At 45.1% G+C, this 18065-nt stretch overlaps 1 long non-coding RNA gene across 3 annotated transcripts in view; it reads left to right on the top strand.

Moving 5' to 3' along the window:
- The window catches only part of LOC107400327 (uncharacterized), a 29527-nt gene extending 12895 nt beyond the window's left edge, over positions 1-16632 (top strand). The window contains exons 5-9 of one of the 3 annotated variants that reach the window (XR_013049944.1): positions 846-955; positions 6334-6441; positions 6678-6770; positions 7520-13112; positions 13799-16632. This is a non-coding gene — a long non-coding RNA (uncharacterized LOC107400327). Of the gene's footprint in view, positions 1-845; positions 956-6333; positions 6442-6677; positions 6771-7519 lie in introns of all 3 variants that reach the window. The other 2 variants (XR_013049943.1, XR_013049942.1) reach the window with 2 other exon arrangements.
- Positions 16633-18065: the final 1433 nt, after the last annotated feature.

The following is an 18065-nucleotide window of genomic DNA, read 5'->3' as shown; positions in this document are numbered from 1 at the left end:
GATCTTCACCTTCCACCAGGGAATAACCGACAGACTTCTCTGTGCTCACTTTAGGAGCACAGAATAGAGAAGGAAACCAGGGAGTCCCCAGCGTTTCAACAGAAGCAGAGAAAGCGCTGGTGTGCAGACAGGCACACTCAGAGCCAGGATGCTTCCCTGCAGGAGCAGCCCTCCACTCAGTTTTCACATTAGCATGTCCATGTCGGTGCTGTTCAGCAGTCGCGTTGGGATGTGAGGGGACTTGGCTGCCACATCTGCCGCCCCTCCATGAGCAGGGTCGCCTTGGCTGACATGGAGAAGCAGCTGTGTCCTGCTCAGGGCTCAGTGTGAGACTCTCCTGGACTGGGGGTTTACAGTTAGGACCGGACCTTCAGGAGAGAGAATGAGACTGTGTTTCTGTCTATGGCACAGGATCATCCCTGCTGTCAGCCTCCAAACAAACTCTCTAAAAGTAATGTCACCTCAACACATGTGGTCTGAGGCAGCTGGGTCACCACTACTTCATGGCTAGCTTCTGTTTCATACTGAGTTCCTAGCAAGCATGCTCTATGAAGTAAAATTCTATTATGTTTTAAAGGAAATTTTTCTTCATGTTAAAATTCATTGTAAATTCATGTAAAAAAGCATTGATTCAATTTCATTTTTAAAAAATCAAAATTGTTTTTGTGTCACTCTGCAATGCAGGTGGCTACCCTCTTGCCTCCCTCAGCCAAGAATTACAAGCCTATATCTCCATGGCCATAGTGGTCACTACTTTAGCAATGTACTCGTTAAAATAAATGAATGTAAGTTCCCAGATGAACAAAGGAATCTGCTTTCCTAACTACTTGTTTACCTGGTGACAGGCAATAGCCTTATTAAAGCCTGGAGCTCAGCCCACCAGAGCCCTCAAGTACTGCAGGACGTTGAACAGCTGGAGCTTCAAGTGAGCCAATTCTCCTAGAGTTAAAAAGAGGTAATTTGCATGCAAACACATGGGAAAATTTAAAGTCCCAGGGCCTTTTTCCTGTGTTTAAAAGTTAACTTTATATCGTTTGGTCCAAGGGGCCATGCCTCACTTTTTCTTACTTTGCCAGTGGGATCACAGAGAACAGGTCAATAGTGTGACCAGTTTGTCTTTAGAGTGCACCGCATGTTTGCAATTAAACACCCTCAGTTCTGAGCAACGTTCACGACAGGCTTGTGCAGTGCTCTGGGACATGGAGCTCATTCACGGCTCTCAAAGGAGGGTTTCCTTCTCCTGCCTCTCAGCCCTGGACCCAGATATCCTTAAACAGCAGGGAGAGAGTTTTCCTTCCTCGTAGTCCCTCAAGTGTGCCTGCAGACTTGAGCGTGGGAGACACTAAGTTAATGAGCACACCCATCACGCCTTCTGCTTCTAGCAGGGATCGCACTGGGGAGGACATGAGCTGTGCTCCCCCCAGGCTTAGGTGCCCCCCCTTACTAGTGATATCAGGGGGAGCCTGGGTGGTGACTGCTGGGTTTATGCTTTTGCACAACCCTCTGACGTGTGCACAACCACTAACAGCTGCTTCAAGTCTTCTAGTGCTGTTCTCAATAAAAGGGCTGTGTGTAAGGTCTGCTCCCTAAGGTAAAGCTTCCCAAGAGCTCCTCCGCGTTATGTTTTCAAGGGGCACAGACACTGCCAGTCCCCACACTGCCACTTTACTGCTGTAGTGAGAGTATCCCAGGCTGGGTTTGTTCACTAAATTTTGAGCTGAATCACTCCATGTGGTGTTTTGTTAGATCTCATTTCTTTAGGGAGAGGCCTGTCTCTCTCTCTCTCTCTCTCTCTCTCACACACACACACACACACACACACACACACACACACACACACACGCACACACACACACACACACTCGAGTATGCTAGACCGCTGGAATGGCAGGATGGCAGGAGATGGGTTGTGATGCTCCCTGTCTTCTCTTTTCTCTCTTAGATCAGTTCCATTTTTAGAATGGAAGATGTTAATCTCCTGCCCCAAGAGTGATTCCAAATTTTACATGCTGTTGGCCAGAGTGTTGAAATAAACAACAAACTATCCTGGGCCTCTTACATTGTCTTGGGGAAAAGCATCCTAGGGATGGCAGCAGCCCACCATAAACACGGACATCTAGAAGTCGCCTTCATGCTGCACCACAAGTTTTTAACATGAGAACGTGCAGCTTCCACCTCCTCTCCCGGGACGGATCCCTCACTCATCCTGCCCTCCTCTTCATGCTTCTCATCTTTGCGGACAGTACAGAACTTGACATAGTCATCTTTTAATCAGGTTTCTGGCCGCTCACACATATGCTTTTCCTTGCTACTCAAAGACATGGGGATCAAAGATGGTGGTATCACAAATAAAGAATTTCATGAGTAGGAGACTTGGTTCTGTCTGTGCCCACATGTCCTACCTATTAGACAAAAGAGTTGGCAGGTAAGGTACAAGTAGGGTGTGTCCGAATTGGCTACTAGTTACAGGCTTATCGCTGTGTGTGGCAGAGCCCAGATTCCTTCTATTTTCATCTGTAATTCATTGAGTGGTATAGGAAAGATGTTAGCCTTCCCTGTAGCTACACAGTCACCAGAGGACTGTGGACCACCTAAGGAGATGTGTATGGCTCTCAGGAGCTCAGGCACTGAGGAGGGGTTTCCTGGGCATAACTTCACTGATCTTCACAACTTTGTGTGTGCTGCGTAGGCACATCACCTTTTTGCATTTCCCAGGTTGTGCAATTCCTACATCAGGGTTCATTCTAGAACATAGGTTCTTTTGTTTTCCATTTTTGGTATTCTGTAAGAGGAAGGCAGTCTCTTAAGATCATAGTAAAACTCCCTCTCACTTCCTCCCACTTCAAGGACAAGTCAGTCTTACCAGGGACTCATGTGTCCTCCCAGACACCAGTTTGTCACACTGAGGTCCTGAGCACAGCCTCCTCTCAAGCAGTTCATGACACAGCCGTGAATCTTTCCTGGTTCTTGAACTGAGTGAGTGTTGAAGCAGGTTAGCAGCATCCCTGGGTCCAGCATCCCATTAGGTCTCCACAGCATAGTTCCTCCTAGCTCTGGGCACCCCATCTGTCTCCTTTCATTACCTATTGATCTCTAAGGCGAGGTTGAGTCTTGTTGAAAAACAATACACTAAGGTGCTAGATGAGCAAAGATCCCTAGCTCTTACACTTAATTTAAACTCAGCCCATTTCTGCTCATCTATATGTCACCATGTGTTCCGTGGCTTTACCTGTGTGCCATTATATGCTGTTCCCTGGACAGCAGGCTGGTGTCTCCTCACTCAGCCTTCCTCTTCCCAGAATTCTCCTTGTCTGCTTATCCTGCCTATACTTCCTGCCTGTCTACTGGCCAATCAGTGTTTTATTAAACCAGTGTACAAAAGCATTATCCCACAGCATTTCCCCTTTTCTGTTTATTTAAAAAGGAAGGTTTTAACTTTAACATAGTAAAATTATATATAACAAAACAGTTATCAAGTAAGAATTACAGTTACAATATCTATTTATATTTGGCAAATTCAAAGAAAATATTCTATTTATCCTATATTTGTGAGTCTAAAGTTTCATATCTAATTTATCCTTTATCTTAACCAAGGAAAATTATAACTATCTAGTCTTCAACTACACCAAAGATCTCAGAAGGATATAATATTACCTAAGTAAACAGGAAATGCATTGTAAGCAACTTGCAAAAATCTAGAATGACAGAGACAGCTGGCAGCATGGATAGTTACCCAAAGTTCTTTTGCAATGTTGGGGCATCCATTCTTCAGCCTACAGGCCTTGAGTCTCTCAGTCACTTCTTTCTGTGTCCTGTAGAATGTCTGGCAGTTTCCTCTGCAAATCAGGAACTTGAAGGACCATCTCATCGTGCAAAGTTCAGTAGTCATCTTCCTATGGGTCCTGCATGTCAACATTTTGTCAAGCAGTTCAGGCAAGAACAGTTTCTTGCTCAAATGGCTATTTTTGCCAAGAAGAAGATAAATTCCATATGGAGTGTCTTCAATGCCCATCTTTCCCTTTGAAGTAATTGGTGCTGCCAGGAGCAAATGTGTCATTGTCCATTTAAAACATTTTAAATGCCATATTCTGTAGGTCTTTGAAGTGTTTAAAGATTATCTACCTAATTAAATTATATCTATGTATAACTAGAAAACTTAACATGATTGTAAGTTTGACTACCATAGAAGACTAATTATTAATCTGTATTTCTTAATTATCCATTACAATTTAAATGAGCTGTGCAAACATAATACTTTAAACAAGAGTAGAAATATATATATATATATATACATATATATATACAGTATAACAAAATTAACTTTGATTTGTATCAATAAACTAAAATCTATAGCAATGTAAAACATTTCAAACAAGTTGTTGCTCTTTAAAAGTAGATTCAATAATCTACCCTTTCACCCTATCTATAACACCCCCCTTTTTTTTTTTACTTTAGAAAGAGATTGACTATGACCAATAACAATTTGTAAACTAACAACCCAAACAATGACAAATATCCATAATCCATATTTTGGGAATGTGGGTGTAGTTTTTTAGGCTGCTTCCTGCTGATTGAGGGCACTGTATTCTTACAGGGATCCTGAGAAAATTAAGAATTATAGTTAAATCTTGGCTGTAGTCTGTGAGGATGGATTGTCTCAGCTAGTTGCTTTGAAGCTGATTTTTGGATGTTGGATGATTTAGGCCATGGTGTCATTGGTGACCTTTCAGGGGGTCTTGGCTAATCAAATCTGATGTATCTTAACCTGGAACAAATCCATAGCTTCTTGCTTTCTGTGGGAACAAAAGCAGAGCCTCCTTTCCAAAGCAACATATCCTTATATCCAAATTTTGAAGTCAAGATACCTTTAAAATATACATATTGGTTTAACTGAGCAGCCTTTATAATCAAATGTCTTTCTGCAGTTAAAAATCCCAAAGACAATATAATCCAGACTCTCTGTATGACTTCCATCTTTATGTGGCTTATTTTTATATTACTTTTACTGTCCCTTTAAAATATTTTATTTTTTAAAACTATTTCTTTATATAATTGTCTATATTCATTTTCTTCTTTCTTCCAAGCCTATGTACATTTTTATACACATTGTAAACCGTTTAAGATCTTATTCTATCTGAATCTGCCTTGTTGTGAATCTATTGCTTTAAAGTGCAGTGGTTAGTACTGAAGCAGCAGCCTTACCTGTTGACTCTGCCCATCTCAGCTTTTCAACATGGTGGGGATAATTCACTGCCAGCTCTGGGAACCATGCTGTCTGTTGGCTATGGGAAGCAGTGGGTCTATGCTTCCATCTAGCAGTGTGTAGTCCTGAAACCTCTTTTTTCTCCCTTGTACTAGCAAAAGCTAAATTTGTCACAATGCAGTGCACTGTGCCACTTGGAGACACCACTGGTACTGTGGCAGAAATCTACTATGCTGCACTCAAACCCACACATCACTGAGAACCTGCCATACTGTAGCTCATGGATGGCCTGAGAGACACAACTAGGAAGCTGTTTTTAGCTCTGTTTTAGAATCTTTGTTGTTTTTTAGCTTTCTCACGTTTTAGGTGGAAACACTTGCCCCATGTTTTGGCACCATTTGTAGCTGAATGTTTTCCTGGTTCTGTCCGCCTCCTGTGGCCCCATGGTCTGCAGCCACTCAGACCCAAGTAAACAGACTGGCTTATATTAATTAAAACTGCTAGGCCATTAGCTCAGGCCTACCACTGACTACCTCTTACACTTAATTTAAACTCAGCCTATGTCACCATGTGTTCCGTGGCTTTACCTTTGTGCCATTACATGCTGCTCCCTGGATGGCAGGCTGGCATCTCCTGACTCAGCCTAACTCTTCCCAGAATTCTCCTTGTTTGCTTATCCTGCCTATACTCCCTACCTGGCTACTGGCCAATCAGTGTTTTATTAAACCAGTGTACAAAAGCATTATCCCACAGCACCATATTGTTATTGGGAGTGGAAGAAAGAACCCGCTGTCTTTATTTCCTGTTTGGAAGTTCAGCAGTATGGCCTGTTTCTTCGAAGTTCTAGGGATCACTAATTCAATCCTCAGTCTCCTGAGCACTGGGATGACAAGCAAGCACCAGGTCAGCTTAGCCATACTTCTCGATAGCTGCTGTTTGCTGAGTGTGCTGGCTGACTGAGAGCGTGAGCCTCTCTCTCTTCAGGCACTGGGATGGAAGGGAATCGGGATTTCAGGGTGTGCCTCCAGGCATCTCTGAAACTCTCTGTGCAGAAACACATTTCCTCAGGGCCTCATTTAGACATTTGGACATTTTATGTACATCTTAGTCACTCTGCTCTATTCCTTTAGATGCTTTGCTGAGAAACTGAAAAAAGACAGTAAATATGGAAACATTGCTACCACTGGGAGAAGAAACAACATCCTCAGGTGGATCTTCACTGAACCAGCATCCTCAAGGTGGGTCTTCACTGTCTATGTGGCTGACCTAAATCTCCAGAGCGGCACAGAACTACTGAGAGAAAAGCCACAGATCCTGACCCTGGGTGGGAGAGGAACTGCCGCTGCCACTGCTGAGCAGTACAGAGGCTCAGGATGGCAGGGAATGAGACATGGCTGCCTCTCCCAACTTGTCTTCTTTTTCTCCTTCTGACACTAGAACTGTTTTAACTCTCCACTTTGGTTTTGTATTGCAGATTGTAAATCTTATTTTAGAAAGGGCTGAGAACCTAAAGTGCCAGTTCCTACAGAGGCACACCAGGGAATATGAACAACACCTGGCAGATAAGGTCAGTGTGGAGATCACAGAGACAGGAGGATTTTGTGTTGGCTACTCAGCCTGTGCCTGGGACTGTGCTGTGCTGCACCAGCAGAGTCTGTAATTCAATGGACTGGCTCACTTGCACACACATGTTCAGGCAGCCACAGAAGCCCCCAACTGCCCTCTACAAAGTGCAGTGGGATACTGAGAATATCAGGACTTAGCTGTTACTGAAGTCAGCAACTGAGGAAGGGGTGGTGGCTGTGCTTCATGGCACCAGGGTTATGGAGGGGCACATGGACTCTATGCTGAGATGTCAGGCTTGAAAAGATGACTTTGGTCATCTCTGTGCTGACAAGGCTTTTTCATCTAAGATTTGAAGTATTGGTATCTTAGTTATGGTTTCTACTGCTGTGAAGAGACACCATGACCATGGCGACTCTTATAAAGGAAAAAATTTAATTGAGTGGCTTACAGTTTCAGAGGTTTAGTCAATTGTCATCATGGTGGGACATGGCAGTGTGCAGGCAGACATGGTGCTGGAGAAGAAGCTGAAAGTTCTGCACCTTAATCTGCAGGCAACAGGAAATGAACTGTGTCACTGGGCATAGCTTGAGCATAGGAGACCTCAAAGTCCATACCTGCAGAGACATGCTTCCTCCAATAAGATCATACTTATTCCAACAAAGCCATACCTCCTAATGGTACCACTCCCTATGGGGGGACATTTTCTTTCAAACCACCATAGTTATCCTGAATCCTTTTCCTTTTCTGTAGAAGAAAACAAAAAGAAAAGAAAGTGGTACAGAAAGCTGCTTTCTGGGAAGACATAAAGACTATTCTACAGAAAACTTCAGAAGTATTTGCCAAGGGGATCTCTCATCCAGCCGGGTCTTTGGATGGTGGTGAAAAAAATAACAGTGAGGAGGTGGACCGTGGTACAGCATGGTCATCTACAAAGGCTGAAGTCTCTTCTGTAGGAACCACACCTGGCAAAACACTGTTGGTGTGGCCCAGAGGAAGCCTCTGATGAGTTAGCGCCCAGCACATCGGCATCAGCCACTCAGCCCGGGGAAAGTGTGATGCTGACAAGGCCAGGTTAGTCACCACAGGTCCCTGACTTGGAAAAGACTGGTGTAGAAGTGGTCCCCATTGCGTCTGGGTCAGCCACACAGGAGTGAGCCTGGAGCTCACTGGTCAGCTGAGGCAGTGCCGGTGGACGGTGTCTGGAGTCTGGAGCACTGAGCACCACAGAGAATGCTGTGTCCCCTTGTCCACGTCCTCAGGCTTTTGTTCCGTGATCCACTGACTCTGCTGTGGGGACAGAACCTCGTGTGATGAGTGCTGTATTTGTGTGTCTTGCTACTCTGTCTTGTAAAAATGGCCTTTAACTTAGGCTAAGCCAGTTCAGTTCCTTCAAAACTTGTTGGAAGTCAGACACTCATCTTTTAAAATTATTATTAAATTTTTTATTTATTTTACATACCAACCACACTTTCCCCTCCCTCCTTTCTTCCCATTCCCCTCCCTTCCCTCCTTTCCACACCCCCACCATCCACTCATCAGAAAGGGCAAGACCTCCCATGTGAGTCAACAATGCGTGACATATCAAGTTGAGGCAGGACCAAGCTCCTCCCCCCTGCATCAAGGCTGAAGGAGGCATTCCACCATAGGGAATAGGTTCCAAAAAAAAGTCCTCTCGTGTGCCAGAGATGGATCCTGGTCCCACTGCTAGGAGCCCCACAAACAGACCAAGCTACACAACTGTCACTCACATGCAGAGGTCCCAGGTAGGTCCCATGCATGCTCCCTTGCTGTCGGTCTAGAGTCTGTGAGCTCCCACGGGCTCAGGTCAGCTGTTTCTGTTGGTTTCCCCATCATGACCTTGACCCTCCTTGCTTGTATAACCCTTCCTCCCTCTCTTCAGCTGGACTCCTGGAGTTCAGCCTAGTGCTTGACTGTGGATCTCTGCATCTGCTTCCATCAGTTACTGGATGAAGGCTCTATGATGACAATTATAGATTACAGGAGAAGGCCAGTTCAGGCACCTTCTCCACTATTGCTAGTAGTCTAAGCTGGGGTCATCCTTGTGGATTCCTGGGGTTTTCCCTGGCACCAGGTTTCTCCCTAACCCCATAATGTCCCCCCTCTATCAAGATATGTCTTTCATTGCTTTCCCTCTCCGTCCCTCCCCCAACTCAACCATCCTGATCCTTCATGTTCCCATCTCTCATCCCTCCCCCCTTTTCCCTCCTGCACCACCCTCATTTTACCCAGGAGATCTCATCTATTTCCCCTTCCCAGGGGGGCGATCCATGTATCCCTCTTAGGGTCCTCCTTGTTACCTAGTTTCTCTAGGGCTGTGGGTTATATGTAGCCTGGTTATCCTTTGCTTTACATCTACTACCCACTTATGTAGGCACTCATCTTTTAAGAGCTCTGTAGAGATTTGAAGAATCACATTAAGAAAATACGGAGTCATCTGTCACAAGGAATATGTTGTGCACTGTTATTCTTTGAAAGTCAGACTATGGGATAATCTTGTGTCACTGGGAGAGATGTGAAGGTAAGAGAATTTCCGTTGCATGAGATTGTTCTCAGCATTTGGTAGACCCTCAGAGGAAATCCTCAAGTGTAGCCAGGGAGATGGTGACTCCGTGGATGAAGCACTAGCGGTGACGGTGTTAGGACCTGGGACAGAACCTCCAGAAAGCGCATGAACACAGGGGAGCGCTGGCCACCTCTGTATTCAAAGTTCTCTCAAGGTGAGGGGATGTGGAGAGAGGAGAAGCCCTGGCTTCTGACAGCACAGCCAGCAGGGCAGACACAGCAGCACAGAAGAGACTCTGTTTGACCAAAACGTCAGGGAAGGACAGCACTCGAGGCCGTCTGCTCACCTCCGCAGGTGTGCTGAAGCACCTGCCTGTTCTTGCTCACACATGAACGCACATTTTCAAAATAGACACAGATCATCAACACATACTCACAGATCACACCTAAAGGATTAAAAAGGGAAATCTACAAATATCTAAGAAATATAAAGTTCCTAAATACCTTAGCCAAATTGCTCGTCATTTGCAACTCCTGGTTTTGTAGCCAGAATAATCCTGACTTGAGGCCATGGTGCCTCAGCACGCAAATGCTGAAATTCCCTGTGTGCATCACTAGGGCTGGCTTTTCAGAAGTTTCTGAAGTATTGGTTGATTCTTGTCTTGCTTTGCATCAGTCAAAACCTCTTCTTGAATGAAGAGGAGCTTCAATTCAAATCACAATGCTCTGTCTTAGTTAGACCCAGGTGAGAGAGTCAGCCTTCCCCCGACTCGAGCCCGTGCTCGAGTGGAGCCAGGAATCCACACACTTGCACAATGCCATGAAGGAGCAGGAGGAAGCTGTTCAGTTCCTATTGGTCTGGGAGAAATAATCAGGGAAGGGTTGACTGGTTCCAGCTAAGTTGATATCTCTGGCCCTGTGGCTTTGCTGGCCTTAGGGAACCATCTTCACCCACAATTGCTTGGGCTGCAGCTTTTCCAGGCTTTATGAACACATGGATCACCCTGCAGTTCTGGGGTCTCAAGGGTCTCCCCATCTCTACAACATTGCCCTATTGGGGATAGTCTGTGGTAGTCTAACCTTGAGACAAGCTTCTCTGTGTGTTTCCAGGCTGTATGCAACCTCTTAAAATTTCGTGGTTACTCATGAGAAACCTCTCATGGCCTCACAGCTCTTGGGGAAAATGGTCTATATGGCCGAGCATCTCCCAAACATGCTTTCTAGAGGTGGTAGCTCTGGAATACTGGTTGTTTGGCTCTGTCCACATTTGAAAGGCACAGAGCATGGAAGCCACTTGTGTGAGTTTAGGCCTAAGGCAAGAGCTAGGGAAACCCAGGGAAACATAAGCCTGCACCTTAGAGTCCAGAGACCAGCAGACCTGGAGATCTAAGGACAAAGAAAACATGTCTGTTTCAGGAGAGATACAGCAAAGTTTTTCTTTTCTCTTGTCTGTTTAGTTCCCAGAAGTCTTCATGTTGCCCACCTGAGTTGACCCCTCTCAACTTTGCCCACTGAGTCCACAAACCCACACAGAAAGTTTTTACAATTAAACTCATAATCACGTCCAGAAGTATTGCTCCACTCACTCAAGCTAACAGTAAAGTCCATCATCACAGCTCCCTGTCAGCTGTGGCCAGAGCTTTGTGGTTCTATCATGGGGAGGGGACTCAGAGAGAACCCCCAGGGCTTTGTGTTTTTCTCCCAGGCTGCCAGGCCGAGTTCTGCTCAGAGACACCAGGCCCCTGTCTCCTCAGACTTTTCTCTCTTGTCCATTGCAGTTCAGAGTCTCAAGGGCCTATGCCCTGTGGTCATTCCACAAGATTTGTACAACCAGAACCTCCATTTTGCACCAAAGAACACCGAGAGAGAGGAACAAACACACATGGTATCCTTTGTGGTACACTGATAAAGATATGAAAACTTCCTGATCTAAGACTGTTTCTTCCCCCTCGGCTGCCAGTGACTCTCCGGAAACTATCCAGGGTCAGAGTCTGTATATATCACTCCACAGAATGAACAGGGGGTAGAAAGGCCTGGGTACTTTGAATTTGATGACTTCATACTTGGCTGCTTTTCAGAGACCCTTGAATTATCAATTTGTTTCAATGTGACAGTTAGAAATATTCATTCTTCTGGTAGCTAAGGCCAGTATTCCCAGCCCTTTGCAAACTGAGACCAAAGGCTTCATACGAGGTCAAGGCCAGCCTCTGATGGAGTGTGAGACATTGTCTCACAGGAAAAGAAGGCAGGCAAGCAGGCAGACAGGCTGGCATGAGGCAGGAAGGCTGGCTTGTTGACTCATTCTAAATAGAGGACTCAGGTTTTTTTTTGTATCCTGTTCTGAGCTCCTCCTGAGTGGTGGCCTGGGGACATAAATTATCTAAGGTCTTTGTATGTGTCCATAAAGTGTGCAGTCCTTTGCAGAGATGGAAGGAACCCTGGATAGAGAGAGTGCTGAGCAGTGTGTTCACTAGGAGATGTAGGGACTGTGAGGAAGGCAGGGCCACGCTTGAACCCATTCCTCATTTCCAAACAAGTCAAGGAGTCATGCAAAGCAAACCTCACCTTGATGTTAATGAGGAAGCTGGAGCAGGGAAGCTGCTTTAGGCAGCCGAGGGGTGGGGCTCCTTCCAGAACACTTCAAGAATGCTGAGCAGGCCAGCTAGGCCTAGCATGTGCTAGGGGGACATCTCAGGTTCACCTTGGCATCTGTGGCTTAATACTGCACCCCAGCAAAGCAGAACAGCCAAGGCTGTGAATAACTGAGGTGACGGAGAAAGATGAGTGTCATTTACTTCCGGGGGGCGGGGTGTTTCACATGTGTTATGAGTGGGACTGAGAGCGCCAAGAGATTGTGACAAGTTGTTTTCTATTGGCAGGTGAGAGAGGAGTAAATCATAACACATGTGATTGTCCCAGAGCAGAACAGAGGGCCTGAGCGTTGTCACAAACAGAACAAGGAAGATCTTGACCTCCTCTCTAATGGCAGCTCCTCCTATCTCCTAGAAGGACACTGGCCACGTTTCTCTGTGAGCAGATTTCGCTCCAGATCACCTGTCTCTGAGCATATACAGTCACTAGTGTTCCAGTGTTGAGTCAAAGGAGCATTTGCTTTTCTAATTTTATCTGTTACTAAAAGTGACTCTTCAAAGTTCCAATTCCTTGTGAGTCTGCGTGGTGACAAGTAGCTTGCTTAGGATGTATGTGGATGCAGTATAGAGACCATGTACTGTAGAAGTGGGAGTTCATTCTCTGATGGGTGCATTTTGTTTTTATGAAGCAGAACTCTCCTTTTGCACACCCATATGCATATTTTCAAGTGTTTGCACATGCCACACATTTTGGGTGTCCCTGAAAGCATTATGGCCAACAGGGAAACAATCCAGGTAAGGTAAAATGAAATTTGGGTTCAGCTTGACTTTAGTTGGCCAGCACTAGGTCGAAATTTCTGGAGTCTGACGTCAAGCAATTTATTTCTTACACATTTAAACATAGTCAGACTTTGGGGAAAAGTTTCCATGTGACACAAAGCTTCATAGCAGCACCTCATACATGTCAGATCAATTATCAGTCAAAGCTCTTCAGTTTTGTTTTTGTTAAAACAATCCAAAGGAGAAAAGCATTCTTCAGGGCAAGCTTCACGTCAAGTTTCTGTCAAGCATGAAGTAGGAGAAAATAAGCATGTGCTAAAAGTCCTTTGCCACATTATGTGTTCTTCCAGCCCCCGTGACATGCAGGAAAGGGCAGAGATTCTTCTGGAAGACCCATTACAACCTCTCTTCCAGTGCTGGGAAGAAAGAAAACTCACTTTCAGATATGTGTGAGTGTCTTGTGTAGCTTGGGGGAGTCTATGTTCCCTGCACATGTATAGGTGCACACAGCGTCCACATGTGTGCAGAGGGGAGGGGAGGGGAGGGGAGGAGTGTCTCCTTCTCCTGCTCTCTTCCTAGGGCCTTACTAGGGTCTCCCACAGAAAGGGAAGCTCATCATTTTGGCTAGGCTGGCTAGCCAGCAAGCTCTCAGAATCTGCCCATCTGTGGGGGGAGGGGCTACCCACCACACCCACATTTCCTCAGAGTGCTCTTGAGTAAGAGCAGCAGGAAATATTAGAAGGATTTAGAGTGTGGAGATAAACAGATAGAAAATATAGGATAGCCTCAGGAGGGCCTGGAACCTATTCCATTGGGCTGACTATCTCTCCCTAGGGTATTTAAAGGAATGCCAAAGGGTGGAGCAAAAGACCTCCTCCCAGCACAGCCCAGTGCAGACCATCTCAGACACCTGCACTCAGGCCCGTGGTCCAATCATCTTCTCCATGCAGACCTGCTGGGTAAAGCCACTAGGAAACCTGAAAACGGGCTCCCATACCCATCTTCCCACTCAACCTCTAATCTGGGGTTACAGGAACATGCATCCATGCTTAGCTAATTACACAGATGCTGGATATTCAAAATGAGCCACCTCCAAGCCCTAATTTTGGATTCTTTAAAACATATTTTTCTGTAGTCCACATTGGCCCAGAACTTGAAGACCAGGCTGGCATAGATGTTGTGGTCTCCTCTGACATACCTTCGAAGTACTGGGATTACACACGTACCACAATACCTGCCTCTCATGGTCGCCATTCTAGTGTTGTGTAATGAGTTCTGCTCCTTTCCATGATTGGGACTAAAACCTTATAGAAATGGACTGCTTAGGTTTAATGTAGCCAACAGCTGTAGCCTTCTGAACTTTTGGGTAATGGGGCACACAGCTGTTTAACCTGTCCTACAAGGATCTTGGCCTGCTCAAAAGAATCTTGATATTTCTATGCCAATTCCATATAATATCATTCAAGTTATATAGAGGATGTGTAGCTTTGGAAAGATGGGGTATGAAAATCTGCCAATATCCCAAGAGCCCCCCAAATGTTTCTAACTCCTTTACATTTACATATATGAGCTGTTGTAGGATTTTCTCAACAACATTGTCATATACATTTCTTACCAGATCATAATACCCCATGAATTTTACAGCTGTGTCTGGGCCCTATACCTTGTGTGGATCTCACAGCCTTCTTCCTTTAGATGTGCCTGTATGTTTCTCCCATGGCTTTCTGAATCTGCAAACACTCAGAGGTTAGCATCATGCCACTTATGTAAGAAAACCTTCTCCAAAAGATGGGCATGTCACAGCAACATCCTGAGCCACCATCCCACAACCAATAGTGCAGTTAAGATAACTTTGGTGAAGCGCTCTGAAAGTCCATTGTCACAGATTCTGAGCAAGTGTCAGGTGATCCCAGAAACTTACAACTCTGAAGGTACTAAAGTCCAACATAATCAAGGTCTAAGACTGTGGAAAGTTTCCATCCATTTCTATCGGTTGCTTCCTCTGCAGATCAAGGTTGAGTCCAAAAGCATGGAAAGGAGGAGCTAACATAATTAGCTCTCTGTACTCCTCGGTCATTCTCTCTGAGCCGTTACATTTCCCTATCCTAGTGATCTTCCATGGCTCCTCTGTTCATCTCTCCACCCTTGATGAACTCAGCGGGTCTGACTGAATTTGTTTAGACCTCCCCTGGGACAAGAGGGAACATGGCCTTGCTCTCCCCTGCTGCACCTGCTGGATCCCTGGGTCCAAGAGGCCCTGGATTGGCACTGTTCCTGTAGCCATAGCTGTTGCCTCTCCATTCACCAGAGCATGGCTGGGCAAACCATTTCCACCTGCAGCATTGCCTATTACGGGAAAGAAATATCCCTCCTCAGTCTGGGGAGGATAATTATCCATTCCTGAGACAGGCTTGGCTGTCCTCACCTGCATTGTTCCATCACAGACGTCTTCTGTGACGCCTCCTTGGGCTTTCAAGGCTCCCAGTAGCTCCTTAGCCTAGGATTTGGTTATCAGTGTTTTTCCGTAAGAACTCTGGATCCAAACAAAAATAGCCACATTTGTCTTGAAGTAAGCAATACAGACCTTTCTTCCTTTTCTTTTCTCCCCTTGGTTTCTCTCTCTTTACAGACACTTGATGTCACTAGATCTGAGAAAGACTTGCCCATTTTATAAAGATCCTGCCCCTCCAAGGGGCTCAGAACAGTTGCTAAAGCACCAGACCAGCCTTGAGGTCCCTGCTGGATCAAACTCTTCTTTAACTCTGTCAACATAGTTCTATCTGCCTTATGAAGTGGGGTTCAAGCTCAGCTTCTATCCCCAGTTTGCTCAAGAGCGTCTGCCCCTCCTCTGTGGTCCACCACCCCTGGCATTTACTCGGACCTCAGATGGAGATCACCAAGTGTTCCCAAAGGCTCTAATAAGCCAGCTCATCAGGGAATTATTTCCCTCATACTGTCTCATTTAATGCAGCCTTTGCCTTCAGGAGGGATAGGTAGTCACGTCACTCAGTTCTTCTGCAGTTAGACTGACCCCATCCATGTCCCAGCGCCTCACAAGCCAACCTGTGTCAGGTCTTTTGCTGCTTGTTTAAAAGTCTGTTCTAATTCCAGCTGTTTAAGGGCTGGGTATTTCCTTCTGGCCCTCGTTTCTTGGTCAGAGCTATTGTTAAGGTCCTCATCTGCATCGGAACACATAGCTCCCCCTTTTAGAGGCCTGAAGGGCATCTTCTGTTGCTCTTACCACTCTCTCATCCTCTCACTTATCTAACTTACTTGCCCTGTAGGAGGCCAACACTGAGGATGCTAGCTGCATCTCCCTTTCTTATTGTAATTCCTCCTTTACACAATTTCCTGTGTGGCCACCCTATCAGCTTCCGATGCATTTCTTCTACACAAAAGAGTGGGCAGGCAACTTCTGCCATTGCTTGCATACAAACTCTGTCAGTGCACAATCTCAAGACTCCAAAATCTCTAAGTCCTTCGCCTTTTCTGGGCATCTCCATATACACGTGGTAAACTCTGCTTGTCAAGCAGTCATGCCGCCTTGTAGCACATAAAGACTGCCACCCTGTGAGTCTCCTACAGACACTCCTAATGACAGCTCAGCCTCAGTTTGCCATCTCACTACACATACCCAGAAACATGCAACTGCTGCCATAGCAAAAAGGAACACTTAGATGCATCATACAGGAAAGGTCACATTGGAATTTCCTCCTCAGCATCATTTGTTTCCTTGCTACCCAGAGCCAGTGCAGGGCACTAAGCCAGTGGAAAATCATCCCGCTCCTGGCCTGTCTCCAAACCCAGGACTTGGAAATCCCCGCCCCCTGACTCAGGGTCAATGGTCAAGCAATACTTGTGGCCATGCTGTGCTTTTTCCACTAACTCACTGAATATGCCCCAAGGACCTTATAAAAGCCTGCCCCTTCTGTCATTCTGTGTTTCTCTCCAATAAATCTCTTGTGTGAAGTTTGTTGCGTGCTGTGACTTTGTGGTTTTCCTTGGCTCCTAATTACAAAGATACCCTTACTATGGAAAATCCTTTCAGCCAGTACCAGGCATTCATTCCTCCCCAGCTTTGGTTCTGTTGAGTATTTGTTTGTGTGCCAATTATATTGTATGACAGACTCTTCCTGGGGAGATACAACACATGTCCACTCAACTCCAATAGGGAACCCACCACAGACCAATGTACAGATACCACCAGTGTCTAACTTTGAGAAGCAATGGGTTTTATTGGGTCATTTACAGGAATATGGATTATTGGTTACTTATAGAAGAAGAAATGACAAAGACAGCTGCATCACCAAGGTCCACCCAGGGTGGGTGACAGACATCTCACAAAAGCTGAAAATTGAGTACAGTCAGAAGGCAGCTCAAAAGGTTGGAGAATATCCTTTAGAGTTGGCTCAGTTGGTCTAATTTTCTCTCTTTCAGGCAGCTCTGCTGTTCTCTGCTGCTTGTCAGGCTGCTTAGCTGCTCTGCCTTTTCCAGGCAGCTGGGCTGGTCTCAGTCTTCTTTGCAGCTTGCCTTCTCTGAGCCTGACTCTCAGAAGCTTTATTGTTTACTGCTGGGAGGAGGGTGGGCTGTGAACATGGTCGGTTTCAGGAATTTCCTGAACCTATTTTGAATTTTTACTATATTTTCAAAGAGCTTCCCTGTAGGATGATATATTTCAATCTTGGAGGAAATTGATACACAACAGTTTCTTACTTCAAATCTGCTAGCACTTACCAATTTAAGGTATGTTTTCACCTCACAAACTCACCTCATAAAGAAAATTCAGACTTGATGAACAAAAATGCAAAAATTGTTCATGAAATCTTTGCAAATGGAATGCAAGAAAACACCAAAGTATTCCAGAGATACAGTGATGGGTCAATACAAGCAAATCAATGAATCTAACATGTAACTAATGGCCTCAAGGAGAGAAATCACATGATCATTGAAGTTTGTGCACCAAATGCTTTTTAAAAGCTTTTATTTAATTCTTTTATCAGCTTTTTTATTTTACATTTTTAGACAATATGTCCTGATTATGATTTTCTCTCCCTCTACTCCTCCCAGTATTTCCCTCCCTCCCTCCCATCTGGATCCACCCCTTTTCTTTCCCTCATTAGAAAACACATGCATTGAAGGAATAATAATAAAATATAAGATAAAATGAAAGCAAACACATCAGAATAGGACAAAACAAACAGGAAGAAAAGAGCCAAAGAAAAGACACAAGAAACAGATACAGATGCAGAGACCCACTTGTTTGCACGCTTAGGAATCCCAGAAAAATCACAACACCTAAAGCCGTAATATATACACAAAGGACATGTAGGGCTAAAACAAGAGAGAGAGAGAGAGAAATTAAACTTAAAATTAGAAAACAAATAAAGTTAAAAAGAGAAAGA

Source organism: Peromyscus maniculatus, chromosome 3 (assembly GCF_049852395.1).
Source record: "Peromyscus maniculatus bairdii isolate BWxNUB_F1_BW_parent chromosome 3, HU_Pman_BW_mat_3.1, whole genome shotgun sequence".
Taxonomy (NCBI): Eukaryota; Metazoa; Chordata; class Mammalia; order Rodentia; family Cricetidae; genus Peromyscus; species Peromyscus maniculatus.
The sequence above is the reverse complement of the archived record's forward strand: the minus strand, read 5'-3'. Positions and strand labels throughout refer to the sequence as shown.